Source organism: Schistocerca piceifrons, chromosome 2 (genome assembly GCF_021461385.2).
Source record: "Schistocerca piceifrons isolate TAMUIC-IGC-003096 chromosome 2, iqSchPice1.1, whole genome shotgun sequence".
NCBI classification, from domain to species: Eukaryota; Metazoa; Arthropoda; class Insecta; order Orthoptera; family Acrididae; genus Schistocerca; species Schistocerca piceifrons.
In genome coordinates this window covers 645,404,309-645,420,419 of record NC_060139.1, presented here as the reverse complement: position 1 = coordinate 645,420,419, position 16,111 = coordinate 645,404,309, and positions in this window count along the sequence as shown.

The window sequence follows — 16,111 nt, the reverse complement described above, 5'->3', positions numbered from 1 at the left end:
TACGTTTCCGTTGATGAGGCAGCTGAGAGAGGCGTGCCGATATCGGTGCACACAGTGACAATACTTCCTCTATTCAGACGAGTCATAGTTTTTCATACACCATAGTGATTAACGTATCCGTGTGAGATTTTTCTTAGGGAACACGCTGCACTGGACGTCGTCAATGGATCCAGCAACTGGGTCTCATTGGATTTATCAAACGATGACTGCTGCATCGCGTAGTTGGTAATTTGGACAGAAGGTATTACATTTTTGACAAGTTCATGCGGGCGGTTGGCTGTCTGTGCCCTATCTCCGAGGTATGCACTACGTCATTTTTCAACAGGATGACGCATGACACCAGCTGCCCTGTCTTTCGTGACTTGCCTCGATACAAGGAATGTTCGGCTGTTGCTCTGGTCAGTATGCTCTCCACATCTCTCACCCAATAGAACATTGGGTTATGAGTTGCCCTGAGAGATAGGCAAGCCATCAGTCCCTACCACTGCGTTTGATTAACTGTCCTAGCCGGCCGGTGTGGCCGTGCGGTTCTAGGCATTACAGTCTGGAGGCGAGCGACCGCTACGGTCGCAGGTTCGAATCCTGCCTCGGGCATCGATGTGTGTGATGTCCTTAAGTTAGTTGGGTTTAATTATGTCTAAGTTCTAGGCGACTGATGACCTCATAAGTTAAGTCCCATAACGCTCAGAGCCATTTGAACCATAACTGTCCTAGAGTTGAAGCTACATAGAATGACGTACGCACACCTGGCACGCAATCTCAGATACAATCGATACCTGCCGGAATGGAGCCGTTATTGGCGCCAGAAATGGCACCTCTATGTATTAAAATTTCGCTTTCTGTAGAGCCGCAAAATACCTACAAGTTTAATCAATCATTGTTCCTACTAAACTGTAAACGTCACTTAAGTGAATTCCGTTGTTTGTTGTCCTTCCTGGTGCTACATTTTCAGTTACCAGCAGCATACTATACAAAATGTGAAAAGGACATTAGATCGTAACGTCAAAAATGGTTCAAATGGCTGTGAGCACTATGGGACTTAACATCTGAGGTCATCAGTCCCCTAGAACTTAGAACTACTTAAACCTAACTAACCTAAGAAAATAACACACATCCATGCCCGAGGCAGGATTCGAACCAGCGACCGTAGCAGTCGCGCTGTTGCAGACTAGAGCGCCTAGAACCGCTCGGCCACGGCGGCCTGCTGTAACGTCAGTAGTCTCTATGTTAAGAAAGCCGCCTGCCATGATATGTACCAGGGAAACTTTATATCACAAGAAGTTGTTAACTGATGATTTATTCACACAATCGGTGGCGCTACGTTAACGTAGTTTTGTCGAGTGATACTACATAAAGAGGGAAGCATCCTTGTAATCTAAGCGATTCAGAAACGAAAGATAGCCAGTAAAAATGAACCTAAATGAGAAGTACTTACAGTAGTGCCACGTAGATTAACACACAGAGATGTCTGCAGCGTTGCAGTCACCGAATGCAACCCCACGAAGAGGGGGAGAGCTCAGCAAATAATACCCGGCAGAGCATTGAGGCTAACAGCGCAGGGGATGCGGCACTATGCAAGAACCGTAACTAAACGCAATAAATATAATTAAAACGTAATACGAGAAACATAAGGCAAGACACCATCAGTAGCGCATGAGTCTGAGAAAAATAAGAAATTAACCATCGAGTTAAGATAAAGACTTCAAAACCGTCGAAGGTAAAAGCTACGGAAGACTAAAAATCAGCAAACGAGAAGTTAATTGATCAATTTGGATTACATGTGCAACAGTGAGCAAATCGATTGCAGATGAAGGAGTAAAAGTGTTACAGGTCCTTACAGGGAATGGGCTGGTTAATACATCACGTTTCTCAGGCGCACACGCTACTGATAATATCTTATTTCACCTTCGTTGTATTACATTTTAATCATTCGTATTGCATTTAACTACGGTACTTTTTGCAGTAGTTCCTCATCCTTGCACGGTTCACCCCAAAATTATCCAGCGTATTATTTCTTCACTACTTACTCTCTTCAGGCGGTTGCATTCTGTGACTACGAACGTTGGAGCGTTGGGGTCATTTTATTGGGTAGCTTCAATTTTTTAATGATGTAAATTACAAAGATCTTTTTTTTTTGCCTACGCAGTGTCTCCTGAAGGATGCTGCTCTAACGCAGTGGAACCGGTTGTATGCACTCCGTCTTCGGGCCACAAGTGGCCCATCGGGACCATCCGACCGCCGTATCATCCTCAGATGAGGATGCAGATAGGAGGGGCGTGTGGTCAGCACACCGCTCTCCCGGTCGTTATGATGGTTTTCTTTGACCGGATCCGCTACTATTCGGTCGAGTAGCTCCTCAATTGGCATCACGAGGCTGAGTGCACCCCGAAAAATGGCAACAGCTCATGGCGGGCCGGATGGTCACCCATCCAAGTGCCGGCCACGCCCGACAGCGCTTAACTTCGGTGATCTCACGGGAACCGGTGTATTCACTGCGGCAAGGCCGTTGTCTCAACCGGTTGTATGAATAAATCATAAATTAGGAGCTGTTTGCGGTTCTATCAAGTTAAATATACAATGAATGTCAACAGCTGTGGCTGCCCATGTTAATAAAGCTTTGAGCAACTTCATACCGATCTAAAAGTTACCAATACATCACGTTATTTTGCAATACAGTTAATACTCTTTCAAAGATAGATTAAGTTCTGGTTCACTGTAGATTACCTTAATCACACCAGATGAGCGCTGGGATGTTTTCTTTGAAAACGAGATGACTTTTCCGTTTTCCATACTTGTCCTTTGTCTCTAAGGACAACGCCATCGACAGCACGTTAAAAGCTAATCTTCCGTCCTTTTACTCTCTTCGCTAAGATACATATCCTTCCGTCATACTAAGCAGAACCGCTTCTCTGCCCCTACTGACCTAGAAGTCTAAGAGAACTTAAGCTATAAATAACCACGATTCCCTACATTTCAGTTTCTACCTGTAGCTAAGCAGGTGAGTGTGGAACTGAACGCGAAATGGGACCCATCGAACGCTTTAACCGCGAATCTCTCGTATAGCGGAAACAGCTAACGGTTATTAAAAGACTACTGCTACGACTCCACACTGGCATAAATATACTGCAGCACGGTAAATACTCTTATTAATTCCACCGAAGCCTTCATTTTTTCCCAAGAGAGTATTATTCAGGTTTATAAGCTTTTAGAACCGGATGGTATCTTTCACTCTGCAGTGGAATGTGCGCTGTCCTGAAACTTCATGGCAGATTAAAACTGCGGTTCGAAAGCCAAAACTGTCTTTCATGGTATTTTCTGTTGACGTCTTAGCTTTCCAGGCACGATACACGATCGGTTCTCACAGCTTTACTGCCAACAGCCTTACCTCATTGAATACATTTGTTCTCGTCACACCGACGAAGTTAACGTTGGGCGAGGTCAGTGTCTGGACAGGTAACCAGCAAGGTACACTGCCTCCCGTCGCGGCCAGAGGGAGGTGAAGTGGCAGCGTAAAGTTCCTGATCATCAGACTTTGCACCAATGTCATGGATTAAATTCCATACTTCTCCGGTCTTATGAAGTGAGAGCATGTAATACTGTTCTACATCTACATCCATACTCCGCAAGCCACCTGACTGTGTGTGGCGGAGGGTACTTTGAGTACCTCTGTCGGTTCTCCCTTTTATTCCAGTGTCTTATTGTTCGTGGAAAGGAAGATTGTCGTTATGCCTCCGTGTGGGCTCTAATCTCTCTGATTTTTCCTCATGGTCTCTTAGCGAGATAAACGTAGGAGTGAGCGATATACTGCTTGACTCCTCGGTGAAGGTATGTTCTCGAAACTTCAACAAAAGCCCATACCGTGCTACTGAGCGTCTCTCTTGCAGAGTCTTCCACTGGAGTTTATCTATCATCTCCATAACGCTTTCGCGATTACTAAATGATCCTGCAACGAAGCGCGCTGCTGTCCGTTGGATCTTCTCTATCTCGTACGGATCCCACACCGGTGAACAGTATTAAAACAGTGGGCGAACAAGTGTACTGTAACCCACATACTTTGTTTTCAGACTGCATTTCCTTAGGATTCTTCCAATGAATCTCAGTCTGGCATCTGCTTTACCGACGATTAATTTTACATGTTCATTATATTTTAAATCACTCCTAATGCCTACTCCCAGATAATTTATGGAATTAACTACTTCCAGTTTCTGACCCGCTATATTGTAGCTAAATGATAAAGGATCTTTCTTTCTATGTATTCGCAGCACATTACACTTGTCTACATTGAGATTCAATTGCCGTTCCCTGCATGCGTCAATTCGCTGCAGATCCTCCTGCATTTCAGTACAATTTTCCATTGTTACAACCTCTCGATACACCACAGCATCATCCGCAAAAAGCCTCAGTGAACTTCCGATGTTTCCACAATGTCATTTATACATACTGTGTACAGCAACGGTCCTATGACACTCCCCTGCGGCACACCTGAAATCACTCTTACTTCGGAAGACTTCTCTCCATTGAGAATGACATGCTGCGTTCTGTTATCTAGGAACTCTTCAATCCAATCACACAATTGGTCTGATAGTTCATATGCTCTTACTTTGTTCATTAAACGACTGTGGGAACTGTATCAAACGCCTTGCGGAAGTCAAGAAATATGGCATCTACATGGGAACCCGTGTCTATGGCCCTCTGAGTCTCGTGCACGAACAGCGCGAGCTGGGTTTCACACGATCGTCTTTGTCGAAACCGATGCTGATTCCTACAGAATAGATTTCTAGTATCCAGATAATTCATTATACTCGAACATAATACGTGTTCCAAAATTCTACAACTGATCGAACTTAGAGATATAGGTATATAGTTCTGCACATCTGTTCGACGTTCCTTCTTGAAAACGGGGATGACCTGTGCCCTTTCAGAATCTTTTGGAACGCTATGCTCTTCTAGAGACCTACGGTACACCGCTGCAAGAAGGGCGTAAGTTCCTTCGGATACTCTGTGTAAAATCGATCTGGTATCCCATCAGGTCCAGCGGCCTTTCCTCTTTTGAGCGATTTTAATTGTTTTTCTATCCCTCTGTCATCTGTTTCGACATCTACCATTTTGTTATCTGTGCGACAATCTAGAGAAGGAACTACAGTGCAGTCTTCCTCTGTGAAACAGCTTTGGAAAACGACATTTAGTATTTCGGCCTTTAGTCTGTCATCCTCTGTTTCAGTACCATTTTGTTCACAGAGTGTCTGGTCATTTTGTTTTGATCCACCTACCGCTTTGACTTAAGACCAAAATGTGTGACGATTTTCTGCCAAGTCAGTACATAGAACTTTACTTTCGAATTCATTAAACGCATCTCGCATAGTCCTCGTCACACTACATTTCGCTTTGTTTAATTTTTGTTTGTCTGCAGGGCTTTGGCTATGTTTAGCTTTCGTAGCAGTTTTCTAACTCGGTTGTTGTACCACGGTGGCTCTTTTCCAACTCTTACGATCTTGCTTGGCACATTCTCATCTAATACATATTGTAGGATGGTTTTGAACTTCGTCCACAGTTGTTAGTGATTCGTCCGTCGGATTGGGACGATAAGCTTGGAGACTCCTTTGGTGATACTGGAGAAGTGTAGTCAATATAGCGACACCCTCTTACAAGCTTTCCCTTCCCTCTTCATTATCCAGCATAAACCGACACAACATTACACACACCTCCTGCAGTCACCTACGCACTCAAACACACAGTTCTCACACTTTGCGAAGGAAAGATGGCACTGTACTGCGAAGGGCAGAAAAATCTTTCCGATTGGACGGCTGAACATCCCCTTCGGGATCGCCCAGCCAAAATGCCATTCGAATTCACGTTCTACAGTTTTATTTCTGTCAGTGCCTCTCACCTACTTTCCAAACTTCACTCAAGTTACCGTGCATAACTTGCCAAAATAATGCTCCTGGAAGCAAAGTTATTGCGGAAAAATGGTTTCAGCCGCAGCATTGGAAGTGCAATAGAAGTTCGAAAGAGCAAATGCATATCAATGTGCGAAACGTTTTTTGCAAAATGTGGCCGGTCTGGGTGCTAAACGTAGACTCCACGGCCGCCGACATGGTATAGATTAATCCTGTCGTCCGTGGTCTCGGGGCAGTCCTGCTGCTTTTACGGTGTAGGTTGTGGGTTCGAGCCCACTTCGTGGATTAGTATGCGTTTTAAATAAATACAATGAATGTGTCTTAAGAACACAAATCTGATCGAAGTGAACGTGTCAAGGCCAGAAGCTGAGTTATGAAACCAAACTGAGTCACTCCACTGACATGATGGTGTGGTGTGTCGGAAAGCTAACATTTTTAAAATTTCCTTCGAGGTTACGGTGACACCTACTTGCAGAGGTGTTTTAGGTCTGCGAAATCCTGAATACACTGCAAAGCGACGTATCTCCTCAGAGGGCACTGAGAGATAACGCATGAAGAACGTTACACAGCTTCTATTTAGTAAGTACGAACCAGCAGTTTAGAATCACCCATGGAGATCAACGCAATTATACTACGGTCTGGTTACCTCTGTCGATACTGTTCAAACACAAGTTAGGCAGGAAAAGAATTTTTAAAACATCCAAATTCTGTAATTTTGAAACAGATCATGCTACTTTTGGCAGGGTATAGTCCACAGGTATTGTCAGATAACATAATCCTTTATTTCTTACAGATATTCGTTGTCATTGGTACGTTGCTACGACCGAATCAGTAGTGAGAAAGAAAAAAGGTTTTAAATTATCTTTGCCAGACTTCTCAATTTGCGATGAATGTCACGTTATTACATCGGCAGTACGTCCTTTTATTGGCGACATAATTTTCGTGTTTGGAACCGGACGCGTAAGAAATTGTCATTTATCGCCAGGACATCGTGAAGTGACATATGAACCGAAGCCAACTTAACACCGGAATGGACGCATTTTTCTATGCGAGAAGAATTGAAAGAACGATCCATGTATCCAGACATTGAGTCACTTTGTGTCGTTTACTACAAACAGAGTATCTGCAACTTTAGGTGAATCGCTCTATTACATTAACCGGCAATACTAGATAATTTCTTACAGTTGTGGGTGTAACTATAATAAATATTTCCAAACATTACTTAGTTGAACGCTACAGCCCTAGTACAGTTCGAACATAATGCTGTAAGAAGCTAAGTAGAAGGCATATGGGGATCAGAGCTATGGCAATTACTATTACATGTGGTGGATACACAGTGGATTCTGAAAGATATATTTACTAGAAATAGACCTAGGACTGGAGTACGTATCAGAAAAAGAATATTACTATGTGATGATTGCTTGAGTTAATGACCTTCTAGAGTTACTAAAGTTATAAAATTCTGACAGTGAACACTTACATATAAACCGTTAATTAACAGCAAATATTTCAGTTATAAAAACCTTGTCAACAAAGGATGTATAAGGTGAGGGACATGAAAGTTTCCGGAAAGAGTAATTTAATATTTAGAGTATGACAGCCGCTGACGTGTGCATATTTTTTCATATTACTTTTTTTTTAAATTCTATAATTTTAAAAATCTGCAAATCTGGTAATTTTCACTTACTTTAACTCTCACTTGTGCTTTTAAGGTATTTTAATGTATAAGGCAAAGATAGGTAGACAGAGAGTTAGTTGTCATCTGCCCCACTTCAGCTACGGTCTTAGTTTTTCCCCCTCCCCCATTTCCCCTAAACCGTCCTTGCATAATCTCTATATAAACAGCACGCGGAAAAATTTTAGTTTCAGTCATGTTTGATATGTGATACTGTGATGTATTCATTGTCATAGATTATTAACACTTACAGCACGGTGCCCGTACGCCACACGGGCGCGGCCGCCCTGACGTTGGCGACGGCGCCCGTATATCGTACGGGCAAGCCTTTATTTGGCTCCGTAAGCGCGTTTAGCGCGTCTCCGGAGCAGTTTCGTCAACTAATGTGGAGGTATATCATTCTTCTTGCGCAAGAGCAAGCACTTATCGGCTATCTCATCCTGCGAGCGGCTGTGATCACTGGAAAGACGAAGTTACCTGCCGTTCATTCACAGGTGTGTACGATTGTGAAAATATCGCGCAGCAAGTTGACGGAGGCCGAGAGCTTAGATATTCTTTATGGAGATGCAGGATCTGAAATTGACGATTCTGACAAAGAGGATTCGTACTCTCCAGGCGAGAGTACAAGTGATGATTCAGGTATGTATATGTCTCAATTGTTCATAAAGTGAAGAGTTCATTACCGCATTTTGTACTGTGAGTAATGTTCATTACTTCACTTGCATTTAGTACCTTTTAGTACCAATCTTAGCATTATTTTTTTCTGTGCAGACAATGCTACAGACCACCACTCACCATCTGTGGTACCTGGTCGTGAGTGTCTCACTGAGCAAGATTGGTCGGAACCAGAAGATCAGCCAGTACTGCCGGATTTCCAGGAGGTGGTCGGCGGAGCATCGCATTTTTCAGATGCCAATGAGGAGCTTCAATATTTTAGTTATTTCTTTGATGACGACCTTATTCAGATCATAAAAAGTGAAGCGAATCTGTAAGCTGGTAACGTTATTACGACAGTGAAAGGTAGCCTGAAAATAAACTCTGTTTGGCATAAGTGGTCGGCAGTAAAATTGCAAGAGATTTACTGGTCTCTAAGTATTATTTTGCATATGTGTGTCGACAAATTGCCGAAAATCAGCGATCATTGGTCAACAAACCCGTTTTCGCAGACTGGATTTGCGAGTAAATTGTTGAGTCGCGATCGATTTTACTCTACATTGTCGATGTTACACTTGAATGACAATGCTACGTTCATTAGCAGAGGCGAAGAAAAGGACGAGCCACTTAACAAAGTCAGGCCTTTGTTTGATTTCTTTGTGAATAAATCAAAATTAGTTCACATCCAGTCATTAATCTGACAATAGATGAGGCAATGTGTTCCTTCCGTGGTAGAACAAGCTTCAAGGTATACATGAAAACAAACCCAATAAATATGGAATAAAATTGTATACTCTCTGCGATTCATCAACTGGTTATATGCTAAACTGTGATGTATATACAGGTTCTGCAGGCAGTGTTGACAATAGTATCCAGGGCCTTGTAAAAAGGTTGTGTTCACAGTAGTTTGACAAAGGACATTGCATTTATATGGATAGGTACTACACCAGTCCATCTCTTTTGGACATGTTGTGGGAAAATAAAGCTCTTGGAGTGGGAACTGTAATGAAAAACTGGAAAGGTTTGCGACGAATATTCAGAACATTAAAATTAAAAAAAACATAGTTTTTCAAAGGAAACTCCATCTCTTGGCAGTAAAGTGGAAGTCAAAACGAGATTGTTTTTTGTCTTTCCACAAAGCATAAGTCTAACAGCACTAGTATTCAAGTGAGGGCCAAAGGTGGAATAGCGGAAATTGTAAAGCCAGCCGTTATTATTGATTAAAATAAGAATAAAGCTAGGGTTGGCAGAGCAGATCAGTTCTCCAGCTATTATCTGTTTGCCCGAACAACTTTGAAGTGGTGGTAAAAGCTGTTTTCCACTTGTTTATCGTGTCAACTGTCAACAGTTTTATTTTATATAAGGAGAACACTAGGAAGAATGTATCCCTAGTAGACTTTATTCACAGAGTGGGGAAGAAATTGGCCGAGATGGGCGGAAATATTTTTCAGCAACAAGCCGCTTCATCCTCACAAATTGAGAGGACATTTGCAAGACACTTTCCAGAGAAGGTCCCACCCACTGCAAACAAGGTGAATACTACTAGGTATTGCAAAGTATGTTCAGACAGGGGGAAGAAAGAGACTGGTAAACTCATCAGGAAGGAAGGTAGATGGTGGTGCAAGGACTGTGGCGTTGGCCTTTGCGACCCACAGTGTTTCCAGGATTTTCCCACAAAGGCTAACTTCATCTGAACTATTAAAATACTCTAGTTTACAGGTACCTGCAGTTAGACAGTCCAGTGATAATTTCTTTTAAATTTAGATACAGTAATAATGGCATTACTCAAGAGAGAGATCATGTAAAACTTTTTTATCGACGATATTTTTGTGTTTTCCTCTTTAATTATTACAACCATTTGTATTCTATATTGTAAAATAAACTCACATTTATGTAAAGCTCTTACGTTTTCCTTTTAAATGATGCTAGAACCATATTCATATCATTTTTCTGTTCCTTGCAATATAATTTCAAACATCCATTAAATATGCCAGTTCAGAACCAAGTGCCGGGTGTAACGAGGGCAGTCTGAGGATGGCAGTCAAGTACTGAAATCGATCATGTGAACATTGTAAGTTTTAAGGGATTAATAACTATACCGCCAGAATGTGGTCATGTATTCGCTCATTTATGTGTCTGCGGACTGAAAAGGCAGTAAGCCAGTTCCCACTTTCTCTACCGCGCTGTGTCACATGAACCAACTGCAGGGAGTTTCACTAGGTTATAGAGACCCTTTCACAGTTCTGCTTCTACACGGTCCAGTCACGTTAAAGTGATTACCGCCTATGTTCGTCGTCAACGTGCAGTGCCACTCACAGATGGCAGCTGGCACGACTAGCAGTGGAGGATATATGAATCGTGTCGGAGGGGACGCGGAAAAACAGTGCTGTCGTTCTCGTAATACCGAAACAGAGCGATTCATCTGATGACCAAAAGAGCCAAGAGTGGAAGCATTTCCGAAATGGCTAACTTTGCAAACTGTTCTGTTGCCGCCAGGGTTACAGCATACCGTGCATGCCAAAAGGACGCTATCCAAAATCGGCTCCGAGGCAACTACTGTGCACCATGGGCCATAGATGACAAGGGTGAACAATGGCTGCGGAGATGTGTGCAACAGACCACCCTCCTCACATTGCGGCATAAGGGTCTCCGCAACAGGTGCCTGGTTCATACACTCACGCTGACTGCTGTTTATCGGCGATGAAGGATGGCGTCTACACTCCAGTACCGCACCTGGGTGTCCACTAAGTGGCGAAATGTGGCCCTTTCAGATGAATCATGTTTTATGTCCGATAGGGCAGATGGTAATTTCCAAGAATGATTGCCTATCGAAGTTGGAACGCTCCAAACGATACATATCGAAGTTGCGATGGTAAATCAATTATGGAGGTCTCGTGACGCGCGTTACGAGTATGTTTCAAGTTGTCACTAGAGAACGACAAAAGAAAAGCGTTAGAGAAGCACTGGTAAATTCAAAGGAGACGACTTACCTTAGTCGCCGTCTGTATTATTGTCATGTGAGAGTCCGCTCGATGTATAAGCTACAGGGACAGGTTCTTTTTTGCCATACTAGGGGTATACTCTGCCAATATCGCCTAGGAATATCGGCAGGGTGTCACATGCGTCAACTTTTCCCTGGAGACGCAAGTTGTGAAAGTATAGGTACTGGAATAAATAGAGTTCGTCCCTCTGTCCTGGACGGCCTTCTCTTTTTATGGTTGACTTGACAGGCTTCCGCAGACGTTCTATGTTCTGGGTATGGACACTGGCGTCATCTGAAGAGACAAGCTCGACAGAGTGGTTCACAAATTCGTGCTCGAACCCTTCAGCTTTGAGACTGTGGTATGACTGAAACCCGTCGGTGATGACCTTTGTTCCTGGCAGCAAGAAATGCTTTATAAGACCCACTAGAGTCACCTTGTCTCGCGACAATACCCTGACAACGAAACACTTGCGTGACCCCCTTTCTGTGCCACCAAAAACCCAAATATGATCTACTTCAGTTTTAGTAGGCCGCCCTCTCTGATTCTTTCGCCTAGCAATGTGAGACTCGTCTACTTCCACTATTTTATGCGGTCCACCAATTGGCACACTGTCGTTTGACAATAATGACGTAGCACACTTCTCGGCAAAATCCGAAGTAATCACAAACGGTATTCGCCGATAGCCCAGTTTCTGATGCTGTGGCTTGCAGAGTGTAATCACGAATCCACCACGATACAAGAATTATGCTCGTCTCAATCGATAATTTAGAGGATTCGAACCATGTATTTTTCCTGATGATGCTTCGCTTTCCACAAAGCAATCAATGAAATAGCAATGGAATCTCTGTGTCCGCACTCCTCTTACGCAGTTTCACAGACTTGGCAGCACCACAGTCAATACATTCTCTCCTCACTTCGTCGGGCAGAAGTCCATAGTTCCGGGAAAAACTCAAACATTTGTCTACACTGCTTATGCATGGGATGACAGTTCTCCATGTGAGGCAATCCGCAGACGAAACTTGAGATTCCCTTTTCTCATAAATGGGTAGACATAGCAAGTTGAAATTTGTGTCACATACGAACGTCTATGGCCCCTCGGTAGTGTAAAAAATTAAGCTTTTAAGTCAATGTAACCAAAAGACACGGCGATTTATGTCACATATTTTGATACTCGAAAACACGCCCAACTTAAAACATTCTTGAAAGTCTTGAAATTCCTTAGTCCGATGTCTTGTGAGTGTCACTGACAATACCCAGCAAATGTCGTCGAGATCTAGAATTCCGGGATGGAGAAGCACCACTCATTACACTCGCTATGAAGGGAAAATGTTACAAACAATTATGGCCGGAACGTAATTTACTGAAACTGAAGAAACAACGCAAAACTGATACAAATGACTATCACAAGTAATTTACCATAACGCGCGCCACGAGACCTCCATAATCTATTTACTATCGCAACTTCGATATGTATCGTTTGGAGCGTTCCAACTTCGATAGGCAATCATTCTTGGAAATTACCGGGCAGATGGTCACTGGAATGTAAGGCCCTGAAACAATCGTCGGGAGGATCCAGTTCGGAGGAGGAAGCGTATGATCTGAGGAATGTTTTCGTGGCAGTCCGTGGCTGTTCCCGTCAATTTGGAAGTCACTGTGGATCACCTAAAGTAAGCATCTACCCTCGAAGACCATATCCACAGCGATATGTAGTGTGTTTCTTCGTTTCCATGATGACATCTACCAGCAGGACAATGCAGCGTGACACACAGGTCGCAGTGTACTCTCTTCATGCACGTCGAGCTGCAAAAGGTGATTTTTCAGACTTTTGGCAGGTGCTCGCGTTAATGTGACTGGACCGTTTAAATCAGTGAGGAGCAGCAAATGCTTCAACACTACGTTGAAGACAGATACGAGTTACTGATAATATCAACGCAAAAAATGCATTCAGACAGAATCTACATAAATCCCCGCACACGGATAGACGGGATTCGTAGTCTTCCTGTATAGCTGTTGTAGCGTCCTTCCGGGAAAGACAACTTCCACTCACCACGAGTGCTGTTCATTCTTCGGTTTACAGATAGGCTACACATTCCCAGTATGCCCTGTCCAGTTTTTTTTACGAGAACACACAAAATTTCATTGTGCTTGTGTTTATGTAGTGGAGTAATTTCTAGTTTATTGAGTATTTATTTGTAACTATGAGTTCTTATGTAAAATACAATCCTGTAAACAATTCCTGACAAGTGTTTAATTTGTGTGATGTCGTCAGAGTCTTAGGTAATGTTGGTGGAAAATAGAGAAGTTGTAAATGCGACACCTTGCTGCTCGTTGTTGTTTTACTAAAGTCTTGTAACGTGTATCCTGCTGTAGTCACTTGGTACCGAATTAATGACTGGTACGTAGGCTACTGCACTTTTCTCGCCATTAGCTGTGTTACTCGTAGACTACATAAATGTCTTGAGCTCGGGAATTGCTGGCCCTTATAGAGTGGGTAGCACTGACTTGAACCACTAAACCACACGTCCTCAGTATATCTTGCAAGGTGGAAGTCAATATATCGGTTGGAATGGGACCCATCATGTTCGAGTCTAGAACAGCAATCTGCCGTAATGGAAGGCTGGCTTTCTACTCAAATACCTGAAGTTCCAGATGGATCCTTCTCTGATTGAGAGAGACGATTTAAAGAGACGAGGTTCGAGTGATGCATTTGATACCCCATGTACATTATTGTAAAAATTATGCCAGCTATCGAGACAACGAAACTGTAATTGTCGAAATACATACTGACATAAATTTACTCTTCGAGCAGGAAGTTCAGTCTGACAGATACAATTCATAGTTCAAGGTTTTGAGCTTCGTGGTAAGTCCCACTGAATCCCAAGTCGGCAAGTTAACTGATCGGATTTTTTGATACAAACTTCCTGTAACGAAGAGGAGGTAAGCTGTAGGCAAAAGAGATATGGATGACTGAAGACGAATGACAGCAATGAGCTCCAAAGATATACATGTCAGGTTGTTTCCAATTTTCTGTTTTGCCCTTTTGTTCACTGAAGTGCGGTCCATGAAGACATAGAGTTTATGAAGTACTGTTTCATCAACTAAACAAATGATTACGTTACAAATCGGAAAAGATAACTGTCCTACGCCACTGACAATATTATTAAGGCAGCTGCTTTTAAAATACACTTCCGTTCTGTTTGTTTCTCATTACTCTTTAAATAATGACACACACGCTTTTAAAATTTGTTACCTTAACTATGAATGAACACAGCAGTTTTTTCTGATGTGAAAGTGCTGACAACACGGCAGTCCACCTACTTATCACTCATACTGTTCAAAATGGTTCAAATGGCTCTGAGCACTACGGGACTTTACATTTGAGGTCATCAGTCCCCTAGACCTTATAACTACTTAAACCTAACTAAACTAAGGACATCACACACATCCATGCCCGAGGCAGGATTCGAACCTGCAATCGTAGCAGTCGCGCGTTTCCGGACTGAAGCGCCTACAACCGCTCGGCCACCGCGGCCGGCGCTCATACTGTTATTGATTCCCTTTTTATGAGATTCTGCCCCCGCCACTAGATCCACCTACTTGTCTAAGATAAACCGGCAGGTCTTCATTTCTCTCAAAATAACTGAACATCTCCTCCAATGATATAGAAATTCATCTTCAGGGCGTGCTGTTTTTCTGAATGCAAATACTGAGCCTTTAAAGAATTTTTTGTAGCAGTTCCGTGATATTTTGTATCTGCAGCTTGCAGGAACCCAACGGATCACATATGTTTACGGGTGATGTGTCTTACTTGACCCTTACTCTCTAGTACAAGAAATATGATTATGTTGTCTTCCCTGAAGGATCGAACATCAAAACCTTTCCCCGCAATTGTTGACTTTTTGTCTTTTGTTTATGAAGGAGCTCGTCGTCAACAGGTTCTCCACAAAACAGGCAGCTTTAAAATAAAATTTCCCTTCATCTCAACGTAAACTTGAGTTTCTGTCATGTTGAAGGCTGTTCCTCTGAAAGAGCATATCTCAAAAGTCTGGTGTACTACTTTCTGCAAAAATCATAAACAACATCATGCTTTTAGTTCCTGAAACATTCAGCATTCTCATTTTTCCTCAAATAAAGTACTTCAACCAATCCAGTCCCTCTCCCACCAACATTACAAAGGTCACTGACACTTACAAATTAAACAGTTCTCAGAGCATTTTTATAGCGACGTATTTTACATGAAATATCATTTAATAATTGCAGATAAGTAACTGAAAAATAACTACATTGTATAGGATGTATGACAAAGGACTTCACAGCTTCGAAAACCCATACTGATCTATTCATTCGACGTACATCATGATTTTGGTGTCATTTTGTAGCCAATTACATCACGTTTTTTAAAAGTGAGTGCTATTGATTATGCGGCATACATCCCATCCGACGTCGATTTCTTGCCAAACTTGCTGCAGCATGTCAGACGTGACTTGTTCAGTTGTGAGGTAGATTCTATCTCCGTGCTCTGGTAGAGAAGTTGGTAAGTGTAGAACAAACAACGTACCACTGATGATTTCTCAAAAGTAAATGTCAAGCGGTCCCAGTGCCAGTGAACTTGGAGACCATGCAATTTGGTGCACCTCAGCCCATTCACTTACGTGGAAAGTAGGCATTTAGAGAAACCCATAGACCTTACCAAACAGTCAAAACTTAATCTATTTTCCTTAAAGATGAGACCGAGGCTAAGTCTGTATGTCGTATGAATAATTTCGTGCGAATTTTCAAGGTCTGTTAAGTCCTTTTAGAGGCACCCGATAAAGGGTGGTCAGAAACAGCCTGTAGAGTTTGTAACAGTGTTTCAGAGTAAGGTGTACTGAGAAATAATTGTTACGAAAAAAATCAATACG